This window comes from Physella acuta, unplaced genomic scaffold (genome assembly GCF_028476545.2).
Source record: "Physella acuta isolate Inbredline_101_S28 unplaced genomic scaffold, ASM2847654v3 ptg000142l, whole genome shotgun sequence".
Lineage (NCBI taxonomy): Eukaryota > Metazoa > Mollusca > Gastropoda > Physidae > Physella > Physella acuta.
Genome location: NW_026731661.1, coordinates 2,046,032 through 2,067,493, shown reverse-complemented (window position 1 = coordinate 2,067,493; position 21,462 = coordinate 2,046,032).

Sequence of the window (21,462 nt, the reverse complement as noted above, 5' to 3'; positions counted from 1 at the left end):
TTATAACAACTTTAGAACAAAACCCAAAGTTTGATCGAAAACGTTGTTTATGTATAACATCCGTTGGAAAGTGAACACATTTATATGAAACCATTTTTTTATACAGCTAAACTATTTTACTCTTACGTGATTTCAATAGTTTAATGTTCGACATTTTCACCTAGTATAATGTCATTGAACTATCTAGGCGTAGAATTGTTTATTAAAGTGTAATTTTTTTTTGTTTACATACAGTGGTGCCCCAATATAAGAGAGTGTTGTAATACGAGCTGTTCAGCAAGCTAAAATGTGCTTTGATATACGAGCAAAATTTGAGATACGAGTAACCGGATTAGCGAGCGTAAGTGTTCAAGGAAAAGAAACATCACGAAAAAGTGGCAACTGATTGTGTATAGGAGCTATTTAATGACACTTTCCTAACTCAAGAGTCGGCAACCTGCGGCTCGCGAGCCGCATGCGGCTCTTTTGATATCAAAATGCAGCTCTCCAGCTCCATGCACAAATAATAATTCTTATATTATATCATTTTCAAAACTCATAATAAATGTTATGCTGTAAAAAAACAACAACAATCAAACACCTTCAAACAAAATTAAAAACACTGAGTAGTGCGTATACGGAGAGCTGACGGCTGCTTGAACACTAGTCCCAGCCCTACAACTATGCTGGGGTCAGTCCCGTGGCAATGGTTTCAAGTTCAATAGTGAATGTTTTTTTTTTATTGAGATTGCATTTCTTTATATGTCATCATACATACATTTGATCTGAGTGCCGTATTTTTCAGTTGCTAGCTTCTAAACTGGGCAGATATAGCGGCATAGTTATATAATTTGATTTTTTTATACTAGCAGAGATAGCCAAAATGCTTTCATATGTTTCGTGCGAAATACATATATATATATATTATTTCAAACTTTAGAGCGTAAACCTATTTATTTTAAACGTATTCACCTGATCCTAATCGAATACCAAAATTAGAATAATGTTAGTGACTCTTTAAAAACTGGGACATTTTATAAATTGTAACTTTTGGTTCTTCCATCTCGAAAGGTTGCCGACCCCTGTCCTAACCGATTTGCGAAACACTCTTTCAAGTTAATTACTATATTATTACATGAATGCTACTTTTGTTTTAAATAACAATCAATAAAATCGTAAGAATGTAATAAAAAAATTATAGCGTATTTGGAACATCAAATACATTGATCGAAGATCCGTCACAATATAAATAACAAGGTATGTAACATCTCTAAATGGTTCCTACGATTTTAAATACAAAAGTAATTTATTTATATGTTTATATCGTAACTAATATATTAAATGAAATATACTAATTTATTAGTTGTTATTTGAAAATTAATATTTAGTTCAATACATGTATATTATTTTTGTACTGCTAAGGTACACATTCATCAACACAATACTTTGTAAGTTGTTTCCCTTGTAAAATGTAAAATACAGTAAAGTATCTTTGGGGTCGTCCATAAATGACGTCACACTGGTATAGGGAGCGGGGTCCGTAAATTTGTGACGATGGGGAGGGGGGGGGGGGGTCAGATGGTGCGACGTCACAGTTTTGAAATATAAAAAAGCTAGGTTAGAAAACGAATTTTTGACGTAATTTTGGGTTTGAGAAAACTTTTAATACATTTTAATATGAATTGATTAAAATACCCTATATCGACAGAGTTCAGACAAGATTTTGGAAAAAAAAATATTTTTTTAAGAAAAATTCAACTGCAATTTTAAAGGGGGGGGGGTTGTAGGCTGAGGTGTGACGTCATTTTAGGGGTGGGGGTCTGGCTTTTTGTGACGATTTGTGACGGAGGGGAGGGGGGATGTAAAAATTGTTCAAAAAAGCGTGACATCATTTATGGATGACCCCTTTCATATATCATATCGCAGCAATATTATTCTCATTTACGTCTAACCATAATCGGTTAGCTTAGCACAGGGGCATGACAATGTGTCTAATCGGTTTTATTTTATTTAATATGTATGTATAGAATGATCCACGGCAAACAATGGCAACATCATTAATCATGTTTTTGTTTTATTTTACTATTCATTTAATTAGGAATAGTTTTACGGATTTTATTGTATTGTTTGTTTTGCTGTCCGCCATTGTTCTCTTATTTAATTTTGTATTTAAAATGTTTTTGGATAGATTTCCTATATATCGTTTGTAACATCACGTATGTGTTAATATGACAATACGGTGTTTATGTGGGTTCTTGCTTCAATGAATACAACTAACAGTTCTTTCAACTTTCAACTTTATTTACATCATTAAAATAAACCACAATAAATAACAATGATACATCCACAGTAGAATAACGAAAATCAAAGTACAATCCAAAAACAGATTGACGTGGTGACAGCTTACATTCTTCTATACAGGCACCATACAGGCACCATACAGGCACTATACAGGCACCATACAGGCACTATACAGGCACCATACAAGCACCATACAGGTACCATACAGGCACCATACAGGCACCACACATGCACCATACAGGCACCATACAGGCACCATACAGGCACCATGCAGGCACCTTACATGCACCATACAGGCACCATACAGGCACCATACAGGCACCACACATGCACCATACAGACACCATACAGACACCATACAGACACCATACAGGCACCATACAGGCACCATACAGGCACCATACAGGCACCATACAGGCACCGTACAGGCACTATACTGGCACCATACAGGCACCATACAGGCACCATACAGGCACCATACAGGCACCATACAGGCACTATACAGGCACCATACAGACACCATGCAGTCACTATACAGGCACCATACAGGCACCGTACAGTCACTATACAGGCACCATACAGACACCATACAGTCACTATACAGGCACCATACAGTCACTATACAGGCACTGTACAGGCACCATACAGGCACCATACAGGCACCGTACAGTCACTATACAGGCACCATACAGACACCATACAGGCACTATACAGGCACCATACAGGCACAATACAGTCACTATACAGGCACCGTACAGGCACCATACAGGCACCATACAGGCACCGTACAGTCACTATACAGGCACCATACAGACACCATACAGGAACTATACAGGCACCATACAGACACCATACAGTCACTATACAGGCACCATACAGACACACTTAGTTCACCTATTGCTCCCCTTACACTTCCTTGATCTCATGGCTAACCTCCTCACTTAGTGTGCAGTTGTTTTTTTTTTCTACGAGATTCTATTTTTTAAAAAGTTTAAGTAATTATAAATGGTTTAAAATACTGTCTATATTCCGAGTTGCCATTCCCCGTATTGTTATATAAGAATATTTGAGAACGTTTAGGGGATATCACTCCCGGTTTATTCATTTGTATTGTTAGCTCCTGAAGATAAAGCTACCTCTGCTAGCTTTTCTAACACTAGAAAACAAAATAACAATATATTGTCATTTCTTTTAGACTTTCTTGATCTCATGACTAACCTCCAGTATTAAATCTACAATATATTCTTCTTTAGTTGTATGACCCAATACTATCGACTGGCACTATAGAAGGACAATCAACGCATACATCGTAGTAATCTTTCTCAATATCATTCATTAGATAAACTCTGTGATAAAACTATGGAGGTTCTATCAACTGCCTTACACACAGCGTGATTTGAATATTCCATATATCAATGCTGGGATCTTCACAATTATGGTGTTTACAGTTATGGTGCATCAGTTATAGCACATTTTAACGTTGTTTTATAAACACTGACTGTGATATCTCAGTTTAAAGTAAAACTTTTCAATGGAATTTTTATTTATAGTTTAACATGAGACACAGTAATTAGAATTTGTTTTAAGTTAATTTAGGCGCAGACAATTATTTACTATGCCTATAGAACATATAATATATGTTTCTAATTAATGCCCAGCATTGAAATGCAAACACAATTTTCTTTTTTTCGTTATACCCTATAACGAAACATAAACCAAACACGCAAAGTAATGTATAGAGGCCTGTTAAATTATCGTTTACCATGACAGAGACGTAGCGAGAGGGTGGCGGGGGGTTGGGGGTGGGGGGATGGGGTTGTGGTGACCGCACAGGGTAACACCATTTAGGGGGGGGGTGGGGGGGGGGGTAACACCAAGGCAAAAAAATATCAAAATATATTCAGAAAAAATGATAATCCAACTTAATTAAGTGATCAATTGGAGTAAGTTGAATAGTCTTTTAAGAGCAAAGTTGACAAATCCCGACAATGATGGAGAGGGGGGGGGGGGGGTGACACCATGACGTAAACATGCTAATGATATAGAAAATACGCTACATCAAAGTGTATTTATAACCGGATATACATACAAATCGTTAGTATAATGTGAACACTGTCAAAATCACAAATAAATAGCATCAATTAAATAAATATTTAAAAAAAATAAATTAAGGTATGTATTGTACTGAAATTGTACAAATTAATAGCGAAAGTAAATTTAATATAATATTTGATTTATACTATTGTGACACCATTAAGTGCCGCACCGGGTGACGCCCGACCTAGCTACGCCAATGTACCCTGCTCGTATATACATAACATCTACCAAAGTCCTTTTTAAACAAAGTAAATGACTTTTAACTCATCTATCTCAGTCCAACGCTTAAGATAAAAATTCACAATATAAAAACGAGATTTAAAACAAGCGGCAAGTAGACGTTACCTCTCACTAGCGACTGCCTTAGCCGGTGTGCTTGGTTTGGAACTTCACTGCTTCGCTTCTTCTAGTGGTGAGACGCGAAGGGATGCGGGTGGTAGAAATATTTGCATATTCTTAGTAATCTTAGCCAGTACAAATTAGAAGAAATTAATTTTTTGTGACCGAACGAAAGAATATTTTTGAAAACTTTCTCCGGCAATATTGTTTTAAATTATAGCAGGAATCGATATCTGGACCAAAAACTGTATTTTTCGGGGTTTTTTTTTGCTTTTCCGGGAAATCCAGGAAGGAATTCCGGGAATTTGTTTGGCCCACAATCATCCTCGGAACTTGCTTAACATATTTGCTTTTGGAACTGGTCCTCGATATTGCTTCGTTGAGGAGGAGATACGACGTAAAGCTGCGGTAAAGCTGCGGACACACATCTATTCATTCATTCATTCATCCATCCATCCAGAAATGACGAGTTAATAATCGCAATTGTCCGTATGGAAATTGCGCTAAAAAAAGATATAAAATAATGTTAAAGTCTTTACGTTTAACTAAAGTACAGTGTTAAAATGTAATATTCCTAACAATGACAATTAAACAAGTCGACTCCACTTCACCGGCCCAATGACAGTGTTTTGACAGGTTAGATATTTAAATGAACACTTTGAGTGTAGACAACACTAGATAACAAGTGCTAACCATCTCCAGTAATTATCTTTTTCACCTTGGCAGATAAGGCTTTCATCATTGCAAGTGGCAACACGCTTTTGTCCAAATTCGAGCAAACGTCAATTTTCACGTTTGTCCCAATCAGGTATAAGTTCTTCGAGCATTTCTCACAATTAGGGAAAGGTCAATTCGAATATTTAAGACATTTAGGAAAAATGTCCATCGGCAAATTGTCTTTCCGTTAATTACTTGTAGATTCCTAATTTTTTTTCTCTAATTAGATAATTGATCAATCATTAAAAGTAATTAAAATATGACTACATTAAATAGATAAAGGGAAGATGGATGGCAAAGAGGGCACGCTACCTTGAAATATCCGCCATTCCGGTTGAGTGGGGGGGGGGGGGTGTCTGTGGGGGGTGGGGTGAGGTGTGTATCTACCATTCAGATTGTGCACTTCTAAAACCTGGGAAACAGAAGACTTATGTTAATTTACTTGAGGGCTGACCGAGTGTTGTTTGGCTTGAGACTTTCTAAATCAGGGGTCGGCAACCTGCGGCTCGCGAGCCGCATGCGGCTCTTTTGATATCAAGATGCGGCTCTCCAGCTCCTTGAACAAATACTAATTATCTAAATAAAACAATAAAATATTTGAAATAAAAAAATGTTAGTGGCTCTTTTAAACCAGGGAAATTTTGAAAATTGTAACTATTGGCTCTAAATAAAAATTAATACTTTATTTATTGTTTTCATAAATTATAAATAACTTTTTTTTTTTTTTTTTTTTTTTTTTTTTTTTTTTTTTTTTTTTTTTTTTTTATAAATTTATTTGATGATAATTTTTTTTTTATCATCAAATAAATTATAAATAACATTATTTTATCAGGGAAAGAAAACTGTGGTAAACATTAGTCAAAATCAGGTACACAGTATATAACAAATTGTATACCATCTTTAAATGGTTCTTACGTTTTTAAATACTAAAGCAATTCAATTACTTTTTTATGTTGAAACTTATTTCTTAAATGATGTATACGATAATAAAAGTTTGTATTAAAAATTAATATAAATATGTAATAGATGTATAATATATTTGAAATGTTTAGGTAAACGTTAATCAACAAAATAATTGGTAAGTTGTTTCCCTTATAAAATGTAAATTAAGTCCCGATCATTTATCACACCGAAACAATATAATTATAATATGTCTGTCTCTTAATTTGTGAGAGCAGCACAGAGATATGAGTCAGAACAATTTCATTTTATTTAATAAGAGTGTTGAGTGTATATGGAATAATTACGTCAAATAATGGCAACAGTATTATTTATGTGCGCTTTGTTTTATTTTCCTATTCATTTAATATGGTGTAGTTTAGATGTAATGTTCTATCGTTTGTTTTGTTGTCCGCCGTTCTTCGTTTATTTAATGTTTGATTTAAAATATTTTTGGGTGGATTTAAATGTGTTCATTTATTGGATTTTTTTCTCTATTATAATTTTTATTTTTATTTTTTTTTAAATATTATATTAATGGATTAATTTAATTTTAAAATGCTTGTATTAGCTGTCGCTGCTGTATTTTGTTGTAGTATGTCTTGATTAGTTAAGTAACAGTGGGTAGTCTAATGTTTGTTTGACCCATAATTTCCACATATGTGTCGTCTTGCAGGAATAGCAAATACAATGTTTATTGGTGTTCTTTATAATTGATTTCTATGTCGTGTGTAAAGGTTGATGAATTGTCCGAAAATTGTGAAGCTGCGGTTGTTGGTGTAGGCCATTGAGTTGACAATGGGTTCTAGTTTGCTAAGATTTCTCAGGGCCTTTATGATTGTGTCGCTGTTGAGTGGGTGGGGTGGGGGTAGGACATCTGAGGGTGCCGCTGACATTGTCTTCCCTGTAGATGGTGAATTCTAATGTATAAAATCCGTGATGTTTGGTGGTGTTGTTTAGTTCTTTTACGTGAACAACAGCCGAGAAATATCAAGTATCTGCTTGGTCGTAGTTGAGTTGTAGAATATTGTGCCGACTGATCATTTGTCTGATAATATGCCTACGTAAGTTAGGCTGTACATTGGGTTTTCTTATTATTACTTGCACTGTCGAGAAAGATGATGATCGTTTATCAACATTAATGTATACACAGAATAAAACCATTAACATATGATTTTCCAAAGCAATACAAACATTATAATCATTTTTTTTTTTTGCAAATCATTGTGAAATCTGCAATTACTATTCAAACACCAGTCGAGAAATAAGCGGGCTCACCTATTTAAAAATTAAATATTTACAAACTGAAAAAAAAAATACATGTCTATAGCATGATCGAACTAGAATCGTTAAATCGTGGCTTGTTGTAATGTTCTGAAGTTTATGTACCGTGGTGATGTATTTAAGTAAATAATGTGGTTTACGTTTTAATTAGTATACTGGAGACTCAGTTCAATTGTAATTGTAATCAAAATTCTGGTGTTTGTAACCGCTAACATTTTTTTTGTTAAAAATGTATTTAGTCATCTTAAATATGAATAACAACCAATCCAAAACAGGCAATCTTGTCTGTAATCAATATGTGAGAGACAATTAATGACAATGAAAATATAGAGATCTAGATATTTGGGTGTAGGTTATGTAGAGACAAATATTATTTTTAGCGTTAACATTATGATTTTTATCTCACCCTATTTAAATTAAAAATCAATGTATAAATAAATAGATAAATAATTAATTAAAGGTCTTTATGTGAAAACAAATTGTTTCAATTATCAGAAACTTATTTAAGTCATATAGTACAGATTTAAGTTTAAAATCAGTTTATATATAAAAAGATATGTAATAAATTGAAAGTCTTTGAGTTTAGCTAAATTGTCCAGGTAAAATAAAAAAAATAATTTTAAAAGAATATTTTATTTGAAAACATACTTTAAACATTTTTTAAAATTATATGCAAAACACATACATATTTTTAGATGTTTTCTTTTCCAAATATATTTTAGTAAAAATAATTTTATCAAAAGCTATTTCCCATGACAAAGAAAAGATAATTCAGATTCCAAGAATTAGTAGATTGCATATAAAAACATATAATCATATGTATCATTGATTCGGTCAACTTCTCATCTAGAACGTTGGGGGCTATTTATATTTGTTTCGTTGTATGAGAGAACATGTTTAAGCGATAATGTTTGCAGTCGGTTGGAAGTTTCGCTTTATTGTTTTTAATACCTTAGTGGTCGTTACCTTAGTTTTATACTTGTAATGAACCAATCATAGACGTCTGTCAAACTTGCCAGCAGGTGTAAAAATTGTGGAGGTGGTCGCCCTGTCCAAGACAGCAAGGGATCTGGGCTCACCTGAGAGCTACAGACCGTTCTCCCTCTGCTCTAACATCAGCAAGCTCTTGGAAAGGCTGGTCAATGCCCGCTTGTTTTGGTTTTTGTCAAATAACAGACTGATAGACTCGTGTCAAGCGGGCTTTTGGAGGGGACGGCAGCCAGTGGACTCCGTTCTTTAGTTGATTAAGGAAATCACGGGCTGTTTCCACACAAAGTTCACCACGTATGTGCTGTCCTTCGATCTGAAACACGCCTACTATAAGGTATGGAGATTCAAATTGGCTGGACAGTGGTGAACGAAGTTGACCCCCCCCCCCCAACCCACCCGAACTGATCAGTTAAGTACATTTGGGAAATCGCGTAATGAGGCATCAAAGTACCTAGCCGCCAGAATCATAGCTTTTGAAACAGGTACAAACTGTGAAAATATTGTTGTTGCAATTACCAGTAAAGTGGTGTGTGATCAATACAGTGATCTAACCCATACCATATCATTATGTTTAAAAAATTGATCTTTAAAGAACAAAAAAAAAACAGTAGCTAATTATACATCTGAGTGATCGGAACTGCAAGTCCAATACTTTAGTTATATGGAAGCTATAATTCAAAATGTTGCACGTATTAGATTAAGTTTTTCATTTAAATAGAAAAGTTTGATTTTATAACAACTCTAATTTAAACAAGTAATTAAAAAAAAGTCTAGTGACAATTTTAGCGCAATTTCCTTACGTTATCTAAAAATAGCTCGGTCGTAGCGTAAATCAACAGCAGGGTTAGTAAAACCATTGGTTAGTTATTAAAACGTTTTTTATTAATTTTTTTTTCAGTATTTTACATGTTTTATTTACAATAGAGCAACATTACTAAAAACCATTGCGCGCCTAGCTACCGAGCGTGATGTCGCAGATATTGAACGTGATGGCGCAGCTATAAAACGTGATGACGCGTGTGGTGTGGTTGCATAAAATGCCTACTAATTCGGTCCAAATTTTAATTAATTCAAAAAATGTTTTGTGACCAAACGAAAGGATATTTTTGAAAACTTTTTTCAGCAATATTGTTCTAAATTATAGCAGGAATCGATTGGTGCATGTTTCAAGTCGCTAAGTGGTCTGGTTGCCGAGATATGGGCCAAAAACTGTTTTTTTCCGAGGTTTTTTGGCTTTTCCGGGAAATACATGAAAGAAACCCGGAATTTTTATGGCCTATGTTCATTCTCGTAACTTGCTTAACATAATTGTTTTTGTAACTAGTCATCGATATTGCTTCGTTGAGGAGGAGATACGACTTAAAGCTGCGGACACACATCCATACATTCATCCATCCATTCCCAGAAATGACGAGTTAATAAACGCAATTCTCCAGAATGGAAATTGCGCTAAAAACTTTCATTATGCTGTGATATTTTAGCATTAATAATATTTATTTATGATTGTAGACAACATATTTTTGTAAAAACGAATACTATATTACATACTAAAATAATTATTGATCTGTTGTGACATTCACAATTAAATTTGTAGCAATATACATAGTTATATTAAGATATTATTTCCCCTAGTTCGCTTGACTTAAGTTGATATTCTAAGAATCATTATGTCAAATTGTTTTTTTACAAGGATTACAAAACTTATTATGTTGCGTTAATTGTTTTTGGTTGTATTATGTGTATATTCCATGAGACGGTTCTGGCTACGCCACTGGAAGGGATTAAAATACTTATTTCTACACCATATTAAATATTCTATTTCTGCTTTTAATAAATCTCACAAAGTTGTGTGTCGATTAATTATTAATTTATTTTGTATTATATTATATTATATTATAAGCTATTTCATATGTATCTATATATTTAGTATAATCTGTTTATAGTTATATATTTTGCATTTGTTTGGCAATCAAATAATTTGGTGGTTATGGTTCGCATTTAGCAATATAGGCTATATATATATATATATATATATATATATATATATATATATATATATATATATATATATATATACAAACACAAAATACGAACATATGATACTCATTGCTGACCTGTTCGGGTTTTACAAAATAAAAATGTTTTTTTTTTCAATTATTACAAATTACTACATAATTTCATGTGTGTAAGTGTAAGGGCATTAGTGTGTTTTGTGAAAATCCTTTTTATATTATCTCTGCTATAACACCTATCAAACCCTAGTCGGTCAAAAGAATATAAATCATGAAAGCTTGGTATAAGTAATGATGTCTCGTGTTGTGTTTATTTTTACGTTTTATTTGTATTTATATTATTATTTTAAATAGGCTACATTTCCTTTTTGCACTATGTCATTCTTTAGTAAGTATTTTATAAAAAATAATAATTAAGAGAAATAGTTGCTTTTTCATTTGCTTAGTACAAATCTATTAAAAGAAGCTAAAGAGCACATCTATTTGACTATTTAAAAAGGAAAATAAGACATGGAAGTGGTTTGAACGTTTGCTTATCTTTGAAAAGTTTGATTGTAGTAGAAAGAGGACTCGGCTTTCACAGTGGTTTAAAAACAAAGGGTAAATAATAATTATACAAGAGCGCGAGGTGGTGTCTATAGAATAAAGATAATCCAACCGCAGATACGGTAATCTTTTTTTTTTTTGCCGTCTGGCGTTTAATAGATTTCTTTCCTTACTGTCTACCCTGTTCGCACAGGGAGGCAGCAAGAGTAGGTTGCATGGTTATATACATACATGAAATATTAAAATAGTTCAATACATGGCATTGCATTCAATTATACATAAGCATTTACAAAACGTCTAAGATACCTATTATTTCCCTTGTTTCTTTACAACCGATGACCAAGTCGTGGGGTGAACATTCACATGGTGTGCTCTTGTATGTACCCTCATGCTCTCTAAAGGGAGGGATACGGTACAATCTCGGCAGTCATACAGTGTTACTTCTTGATGATTTTCTGCATAGTGCGTGTATATGTCTTTGTGGTACCCTTTGTCTACGCAAAGACCACACTCTAAGAATCTATAGTGCAATCTTTGTTCGTGCAGTTCCGTTTCCCTAGCTGTTCTATAGCGTTCTAAGCAGAACTCTGCAGGTACGGTAATTATACAATACAACAATCATGTAAAAAATGCAAAAGCATATCATAAATTATTATGAATAAAACTTCTTAAAAGCATTTTAAAAATATTAATGTATGGTGTTTCTTCTTAAGAATATTTTAAATTTCAAACACATTTTATCAAAACTGAAATAAATGATTATATTCTTACAAATGTCTTATTTATTTATGTCACAATCATTAATAAAAGTATGTGTTTTGACTTAGTGTCTTTCATTTTTTGACTTGTAAAAAAAATATCTAATTGTTATCCCCCCTAACACAAGGGAAATAAAAAGGTGACGTCTTTTAGAACTGTTTATATTCTTCTAATGACTAGAATCTAGTCGATTTCGTCTTATCCGCAAAAATGTGTTTGCTTGTTTCAGCACCAATGAGTTGTCAAGTACACGTAACACTAAATGGGACATTATCTTTAAACATTGTTTTCTTAGGTTTATCTATGTCACTGAATAATTTATTGCAACAATATCGCCTATATTTGCATTCTATCTATATATGTTTCTATGGTATACGGAGAGCTACAATGATCGATGACTTTATAAAATAAACGCTTTGACTATAGTATCCTATACCAGGGGTCGGCAACCTGCGGCTCTCGAGCCGCATGCGGCTCTTTTGATGTCAAGATGCGGCTCTCCAGCTCCTTGCACAAATATTAATAGTTACATTATTTTATTTTCAAAACTCATAACAAAAATATTACTGTAAAGAAACACAAGTTTAAACAGAAGAATAAAACTCATCAGAGAACAGTGCAAATATGTGCACTAGAAAGTATACGACAGCCGCTTGGACACCAGACCCAGCCCAACATCCGTGTTGTGACCAGCCCCGTGGCAACAATTCCATGTTTGCCACTGTCAAAGTGCCGAATATTAAATGTGGAATGTTATTGTATTCATAATGCATTCCTCTACCTGTCAGTATGCATTAATTATTCAGAATGCATTTCCCTGTTTGTCGGTAATCATTTTAATTTGACGGGAGTGACGTAGTTTTTTAGTTATGAGCTTCCTACTGTTTAGCCGGGTACTGGACGGCTGGGTACGAGTTTACCCTGCGTTCATTGGGGTGGAAGATAAGCCTGGTGAGAACCAAACGACATAAACGACCAATACACGATATTCAAACCGATATCCAAGCAAGTTGGTCGAAAACACGTGTACGTTTTTATATAGAAAAATATTATTTCTTATTTAAAGCTATTTATTTTAAATAATAAATACAATTTATTTACCTATTCCTAATCAATTAATAAAATATTGAAAAAAAAATTGTGGCTCTTTACAAACTGGGAAATTTTGAAAATTGTAACTTTTGGCTCTTCCGTCTAAAAAAGGTTGCCGACACCTGTCCTATACTGTTGGGCGCCCCGAATCTCTCCATTATGGTGATCTTATGAAACAAATTTTAGATATGCCCTTTAAGTCATTAACTTATCCTTTCTTAGTATCGAACATTCAAAAGCAGCTAAAATGGACCTCAAGAAAATATTAATCATTGCAAACTTGAAAGAAAGAAAACAACAAATGTAAACAAAAGGTCAGCAACTTTTAAAAAATTGTGTTTGGTTAGTGGCATTACCAGGTTCGGTATCACCTTGTGCATTTATTGAGCGTCACCCCACCCCCACCCCCTCCAAGAATTTTGCTTTTCCGGTGGAGTGTTACCCACTCTCCTGAATATTTTATTATTTTAACTGGATAAAACATAGTTTTGACAGTAAATTTTACGATTGTTCTTCATGGTGTAACCCCAAAATTGTGACACCTCCGCCCCCGCCTTGCGACACTACTGTGTTAAGTTTTAAATGTTAATTTGTTAGTTAGCTTTTACATAAACGTCATATACAATCAAAGGTGCTTTACGTTAGGGTTTATTGCTTAATAACTCCATATAAATACATAGTTATGACGTATAACATACACATTTTACAGATTGACGAAGGGGCCCAATGATAATTTTTGCATAGGGCCCCGAAATCCTAGCTACGCCACTGTTTTCATTATTAAATAATTAGATAGTATGATCGACATGCGCATTTGAGGGCTAGAGAATAAGTCTTGTAAAATTGTATCGTTTGGTATTAATAACAATGGTCTTTGGCAGCTAGAGAATAGGTATATAATGTTGTATTGTTTGGTATGATTGATGTGTGCCTATGTATGTACTATTGTTTGGTGACCTTATACAGACAGTCTGACGAAAAAGACGAAATCAAAGCAACACAAGACAAACAACTTCAGAAATAAATAGGTATTAGTTAATGTTTGAAAGAATATTAGAGCAATACTATATTAAACAAACGCAAAACAAAAGTTTAAAATGTGCAACTTAAGTACGTGAACAATTACATTATAGTAAGGAAAAGGTTAAGTTACACTCATATATTTTAGACATGTATATGTTTATTAAGTACAATTTCATAGGAATGTCTTATATTTTTAAAAATATTTCTTTTACTCGATGTCAGGGTATTTTTTAAACATTTAGACATTATATTGTATTTTAGACATTTATGTGTTTATTAAAAGCATGTTCTCATAATGGTTTTAATTAAGTAACAACAACTCATTAGGTCTTTTTTTCTCATTATTATCATTTGATAGTTCTCGTTTTATTTTCATTTTTTTTTTTTTGCCGCATTCACTCCTTATCATTTTTGTTGTTACAACAACAGCTATGGTCTGGGTTAGATGTAACATTGTATCTATCTCTTCTGATTGATGCAGCCAATAACGAACGTTTCAGTCTTACACTTAAACTTGGTAATATGAACAGAAAGTGATATTTCAACGCCAACCACATTATCATCCATTAGCACATGGGTTGGCAACCTGTGGCTCATCAGCCGCATGCGGCTCTTTTGATATCAAGATGCGGCTCTCCAGCTCCTTGCACAAATACTAATAATCTTAATAAAATAATAAAATATTTGAAATAAAAAAATGTTAGTGGCTCTTTAAAACCAGGGAAATTTTGAACATTGTAACTTTTGGCTCTTCCGCTTCAAAAAGTTGCCGACCCCTGTCTTGGAAGAGGTGTAGGGAAAGGAAGATTGGTTATAACAAATAATATGCTCCGCATGTATGTCAATCGTTATAAAAAATAATATGCTTTGCATGTATGTCAATCGTTACTATAGATTTTAGTCCACGCTCAACCTATGTAAGAAAGTATGTACTATCTTTGAATGGTTCTTACGATTTTAAATACAAAAGCAATTTATTTTCATTTTCAAATTAAAACTTATCTCTAATGATATAAACAAAGGTAAAGCTTGTTATTAAAAATAAATAATATAATAATGTAACATATGTTTACTGTTTTTGTACTGTTTAGGTACACGTTGATCAACAAAAGAAAGTTTAGTTGTTTCCCTTATAAGATGTAAATTAAGTTAAGTCCCCTTCATTTATCACATCAAAAAAATATAATTCTAATATAAGTCTTTCTCTCAATTGGTGAGCGTAGCACAGAGATATGAGTGTAGTAAATTTTATGTTATTTAATAAATGTGTTGAGTGTAGAGAATAATTACGGAAACAATTGCAACGGTATTATTCATGTTTGTTTTGTTTTATTTTCCTATTCGTTTAATATCGAGTAGTATAGAGTTAATGTTGTATTGTTGGTTTTATTATCCGCCATTCTTCTCTAATTTTAAGTTTGATTTAAAATAGTTTTGGATGGATTTAAATTTACACATTATCTCACTTTTTACTTTCTCGTATATACGAAGTATAGAGAAAGTATTGTAATCGTGCAAAAAAAAATCGAGATTTTTACAAATCTCGACGTTTTACACCTCACTGATACGGAAAAACATAATTTTGCAATCTTGTCCGTATGTCTGTGTGTCTGTCTGTGTGTCTGTCTGTGTGTCTGTCTGTCCGTGTGTAAACATGATAACTTGAGTACCGTTACAGCTAGGTTGATGAAATTTCATATATAAGTATTGTATCAAAATCGTAGATACGTATCAACTTTTGAGCGATTTCCAATAACCGGAAGTGGTACTTTTCCTACTTTGAATTTTTCAAAAGCCTATAACTTGAGTACTATTTCAGATAGATAAATGAAATTTCACTTGTAAGTAAAAGATCTAATTCTCTACCTTCTGTTAAATTTTGAGTAATTTCCGTTGACTGGAAGTAGTACTTTACGCTACTTCCGATTTCTCAAAAAACGAATGTAAATTTTAAAAGTACTAATAATATTGCGCACTATTATGCGCTTTTTAATAAGGCGTTCACTTGGTGTGCAATTAATTGTCTACGAGATTTTATTCTATTTTTAAAACTTTAAGTATTTAAAATGGATTAAAATCATGTCTATAGCCCGAGTTCCCATCCCCTGTTATTTTATATAAGAATATTCGAGAAAGTTTAGGGGAGATCACTCCCGGTTTATTTGTTACTATTATGAAATTTACATTTCTCTTTTCTTTTCTTTGTTGCTTTCACTCTTCTTAACTTTTTTTTTACAAAATCAGCTATGTTCTGGATTAGATGTAACATGTTCTCCATCTGTTCTGGTTGCTGCTGATATATTTTTACAGACAATAACGAACTTTTTAGTCGTACATTTTAATTGATTGATGTATAGTTAGCTCCTGAAGGAAAAGCAACATATTATATTGTGACATCTCCTAACTTTTTTAACACTAGAAAACAAAAGTAACAATATCTTGTCATTTCTTTTAGACTTCCCTGATCTCATGACTAACCTCCAGTATTAAATCTACTATCTGTTCCTCTTCAGTTGTATAATCAAATATTGTCGACTGGTACTCTAGAAGGACAATCAAAGCATACATCAACTCGTAGTAATCTTTCTCAATATCATTCATTAGATAAACTCTGTGATAAAACGGTGGCGGTTCAATCAACTGCCACACCCACTATGTAATTTGAATAGTATGTCTATTATCTTAGCTATTTTCACGATTATAGTGTTTACAGTCATTTTGTTTTTTTATATGGATAAAGTGCATCAGTTACTGCATATTTTTAATGTTTTTTTACTACTATTTTTTTCTATTTTTTATTTTCTTTACAGTGATCTATGGCATGTCCAAATAATTATGCTTACGTTTTGGGATGGGGGTCATGTATGCAGGGCCGGCGCTAACTATAAGGCGAACTAGGTGGTCGCCTAGGGCGCTATCCATACGGAGGGGAGGGGGAGGGGGGGGGGGGGGGGGGCTCGGGCAAAAATGTGTAATTTTCTTTATTAATAAGTACCTAATAATTAATAATCAACTCCATTTAAATTTTATTTGACAAAAAAAAAAAAAAAGAAATCTATGTTTTGTTTCAATATTGTTTTTTTTTATCTTGGAATATAACTTATAAGATTGACAGATGTATTTATCCAACATTAGAAAAAGTATGGAGGTCTGGTGTGGCTAGAGGATGACTTGATATATCTAGTCTTTGTTCGGTAGCTTAAATAGCTGAATTGGTGATTATGGTGATGATGATGAATTCTTGACCCTAACCCAAGGGATAATTGGAAAAAGTATAATATAAGAAAGTGTGACTATTCGTGACATTGGTGCTGATTTCAAACTTTCGATTTCTAACATAGCTTTCGTTATAAACATAATTATAATTACAACAATTTTAAAGAAAAATGAAAAGTGTACAGATCGTTATGGAAGATCAGGAACAAAGTATATGACAAAGTATATACCATCTTTAAAAGGTTCTTATGCTTTAAAATACAAAATAAATTTAATTCCATTTTTATATCGAAACTTATCTCATAAATGATACGAATGTATGACTTTTAATTAGAAAATGTATACAATGATGTAATAGATATATACCATATTTGTACTGTTTAGGTACACGTTAATCAACAAAATAATTGTTAAGTTGTTTCCCTTATAAAATTTAAATTAAGTTAAGTCCCCTTCAGTTATAACATCGAAACAATATAATTCTAATATGTCTTTCTCTTAATATGTGAGAGCAGCACAGAGATATGAGTCTGAACAATTTCATTTTATTTAATAAATGTGTAGAGTGTATATGGAATAATTACGTCAAATAATTGCAACAGTATTATTCGTGTTTGCTTTGTTTTATTTCCTATTCATTTAATATGGAGTAGTTTAGACGTTATGTTCTACCGTTTGTTTTGTTGTCCGCCGTTATCGTTTATTTAATGTTTGATTTGAAATGTTTTTGGGTGGATTTACATTATATCCTTTTTTTTTTGCATTTTTGATCACTATTATCATTTAATTTTTTTTTTTGTTTCCTCCACTTTTCATGATTTTTTTTTGAGTCTAATGTTTGTTTGACCCACACCTTTCACATATGTGTCGTCTTACAGGAATAGCAAATACATTGTTTATTGGTGTTCTTTATAATTGATTTTTAAGTAGTGTGTAAAGGTTGATGAATTGTCCGAAAAATTGTGAAGCTTTGGTTGTTGGTGTAGGCCATTGAGTTGACAGTGGGTTCTAGTTTGCTAAGATTTCTTAGGGCCTTTATGATTGTGTCGCTGTTGAGTGGGTGGGGTGGGGGTAGGACATCTGAGGGTGCCGCTGACATTGTCTTCCCTGTAGATGGTGAATTCTAATGTATAAAGTCCGTGATGTTTGGTGGTGTTGTTTAGTTCTTTTACGTGAACAACAGCCGAGAAATATCAAGTATCTGCTTGGCCGTACTTGAGTTGTAGAATATTGTGCCGACTGATCAGTCGTTTGATAATATGTCTACGTAAGTTAGGCTGTCCATTGGCTTTTTTATTACTATTATTATTTCTGGTCACTTTTTTTATTTGTATAGTTAGCTCCTGAAGCTAGAGATACATCTGCTAACTTTTCTAATACTTGAAAACAAAATAACAATATCTGGTCATTTCTTTTAGACTTCCCTGATCTCATAACTAACTCCAATATTAAATCTACTCAGAGGCGTAACGAGGGGGGTGGGGGGGCAGGGGGCAGATATGCCCCAAGCGCCGACCTATGGGGGGGGGCACCAAAATGGGTTGGAAAAACAAATTGAAAGTTTGAGTGTGGGGGGGGGGGGGGCGGTGCAAATCAAAAGTTCAAGAGGAAAGTCGCTACGCCTCTGAATTTACTATATGTTCTTCTTCAGTTGTTTTACCCAATACTGTCGACTAATACTCTACTCTAGAACAGATTCGTATGTGCCCGCCTCTCACTATTCGACAGAGACAGAATTTGTTTCATAAACATTATTGAAAGGCTGAAGGGGATGGAAATTGAAAGTTTGAGGGGGGGGGGTGTGCAAATCGATAATTTGAGGGGGGGGGGGGGGGGGGGGGGAGTGCAAATCGAAAGTTTTGTCCCCGGGTGACCGGAAGGGTCGCTACGCCTCTGGAAGGAGCTTGTCGATTTAAAATAGGTGGTGCTCGCCACCCTACCGATATTTTAGAATGTGCTCTAGAGTAAAAAAAGGTTGGGAACCCCTGCTCTAGAAGGACAATTATAGCATACATCTACATGCAGTAATTTTTTTACTTTTTTTTCAAGCCAAAAAAAGCCAAACATAAGTGCATAAGCACAAGAACATGCAAATAATTTATATAAACAGTTGAATCCAAATTAAAATCATTTTTGTTTCAAGTGATGTCACGTTAATTACTTATAAGTTTTCCAAAATTTAATTCATTGGTACAAAACACACTATTTGGATCATTACTTAACAGGCTTAAAGTATATGACAAAATATATACCATATTTAAATGGTTCTTTGGATTTTAATACAAAAGCAATTTAGTTAAATTTTGTATATACAAATTTATCTCTTTTAAAACATTTACGAAATGTATAACTTGTTATTAGAAAATAATTATAAACATGTAATAGTTGTATATTGTTCTTGTAATGCTTTCGTAGAGTTTACCAACAAAAGAATGCGGAAGTTGTTTCCCTTTTTAAAATGTAAATTAATTTAAGTCCCCTTTATTTATAGCATCGAAGCAATAGAATTCTAATAGGCCTATACGTCTTTCTCTTAATCGGTGAGCTTAGCACAGATACATAATTCTGATCAATGTTATTTTATTTATTAAGTGTGAAGAGTGTAGAGAATAATTACGACGAACAATTGCAACATTATTATTCATGTTTGTTTTGTTTTATTTTCCTATTCTTTTAATATGAAGTATTTTAGAGGTAACCTTATATTGTTTGATTTATTGTCCGTCATTCTTCTCTTATTTAATGTTTGATTTAAAATATTTTCGGATGGATTTAAATGTGCCCATTATGTCACATTTTTGGTCAGTATTAACATTATTTTTTATTGTTTTTGTTGTTGTTTTTTTTGTTCTTTCACTGTTTATGATTTTTTGTCGTTACAACAAAATCTACATTGGGGGTCAGATGTAACATTTCCTCCAGCGCTTATGAGTGTAGCTGATATATTTTTTCAGCCAATATCGCACTTTTCATTTTTATACTTTTATTGATTGTAGTATACGTATCTCTTATATAGTGACATGTGCTAACTTTTCTGACACTTAAAAAAAGACTAGCAATATCTTGTATTTTCTTTTAGACTTCCTTGGTCTAACCGTTACTATGACAATGATTTGATTTCTAATGAAAACTAATGAAAACACTAATAAAGTCCTAATTTAGACTAAAACGCTAACTAAGGATAAAACAGCGTTTCAATCAAATATTTGAAATGTTTGACTCAATCGACAAAGTACAAATTATGACAGCCACTTTATGTTTTCATTTGAACTAAATTACCTCGTGTGGAAGGAAACACAACACGTCAAATGACGCTCCATTAAAACTTAAAGACAATATTCAATTGGATTGTGTTACAACACAAAACAACACATCTGATAATTAACATAACTATTCTCACTACACTATTCAAAATATATAAGAGAACATGTGGTGAAACATAAACCATATATATCAATACAATTTGTCAAGTAAATGAATTATACCATCGATAATCCAAGTCAGGTCTTTAGTGATATCTACTAGGCGAAATGTCTGTTCAAGAATTTCTCAAACTTAGGAAAATGTATATTTTAGCATTTCTCATACTTGACAAATCGTCTGTTCGAGTACTTCTCACATTTAGAGTCGTTCCCACTATCTCACCCCCCCCCCCCAACGTAAAAAGTCTACCCCCCCCCCTTCCCGAATGAAATGGAAATTTAAATAAAAATGCATACCTTTACCAGTGCCCCCCCCCCCCAAATAAAATAAAATAAATAATTTAAGTGTGCTACCCCGGAGACAAATACTCATAGGCTACAGGCATTCGTAAACAAATGCTTACGGTATATACTAAAAATAAGATGGCCAGACAAAATATCAAACAAAGACCTGTAGCACATTTTAAAGCAACAGCCAATACAGAAAGATATCAAGGGGATGGATCGGACACACGTTAAGAAGAGAAAAAGAAAGCATCGCAAAACATGCTATGGACTGGAATCCCCATGAAAAATGGAGGGTGGGCCGGCCAAGGAAGACATGGAGAAGAACAGTTGAAGAAGAGGCGAAAACAGCTAGGCTCAAATGGGCAAAGATTAAGGGAGCAGCCCAAAACCGTGTCCGCTGGAAATGTGTGGTTGCAGCTCTTTGCTCCCCAGGGGCCACAAAGGAATGATGATGATGA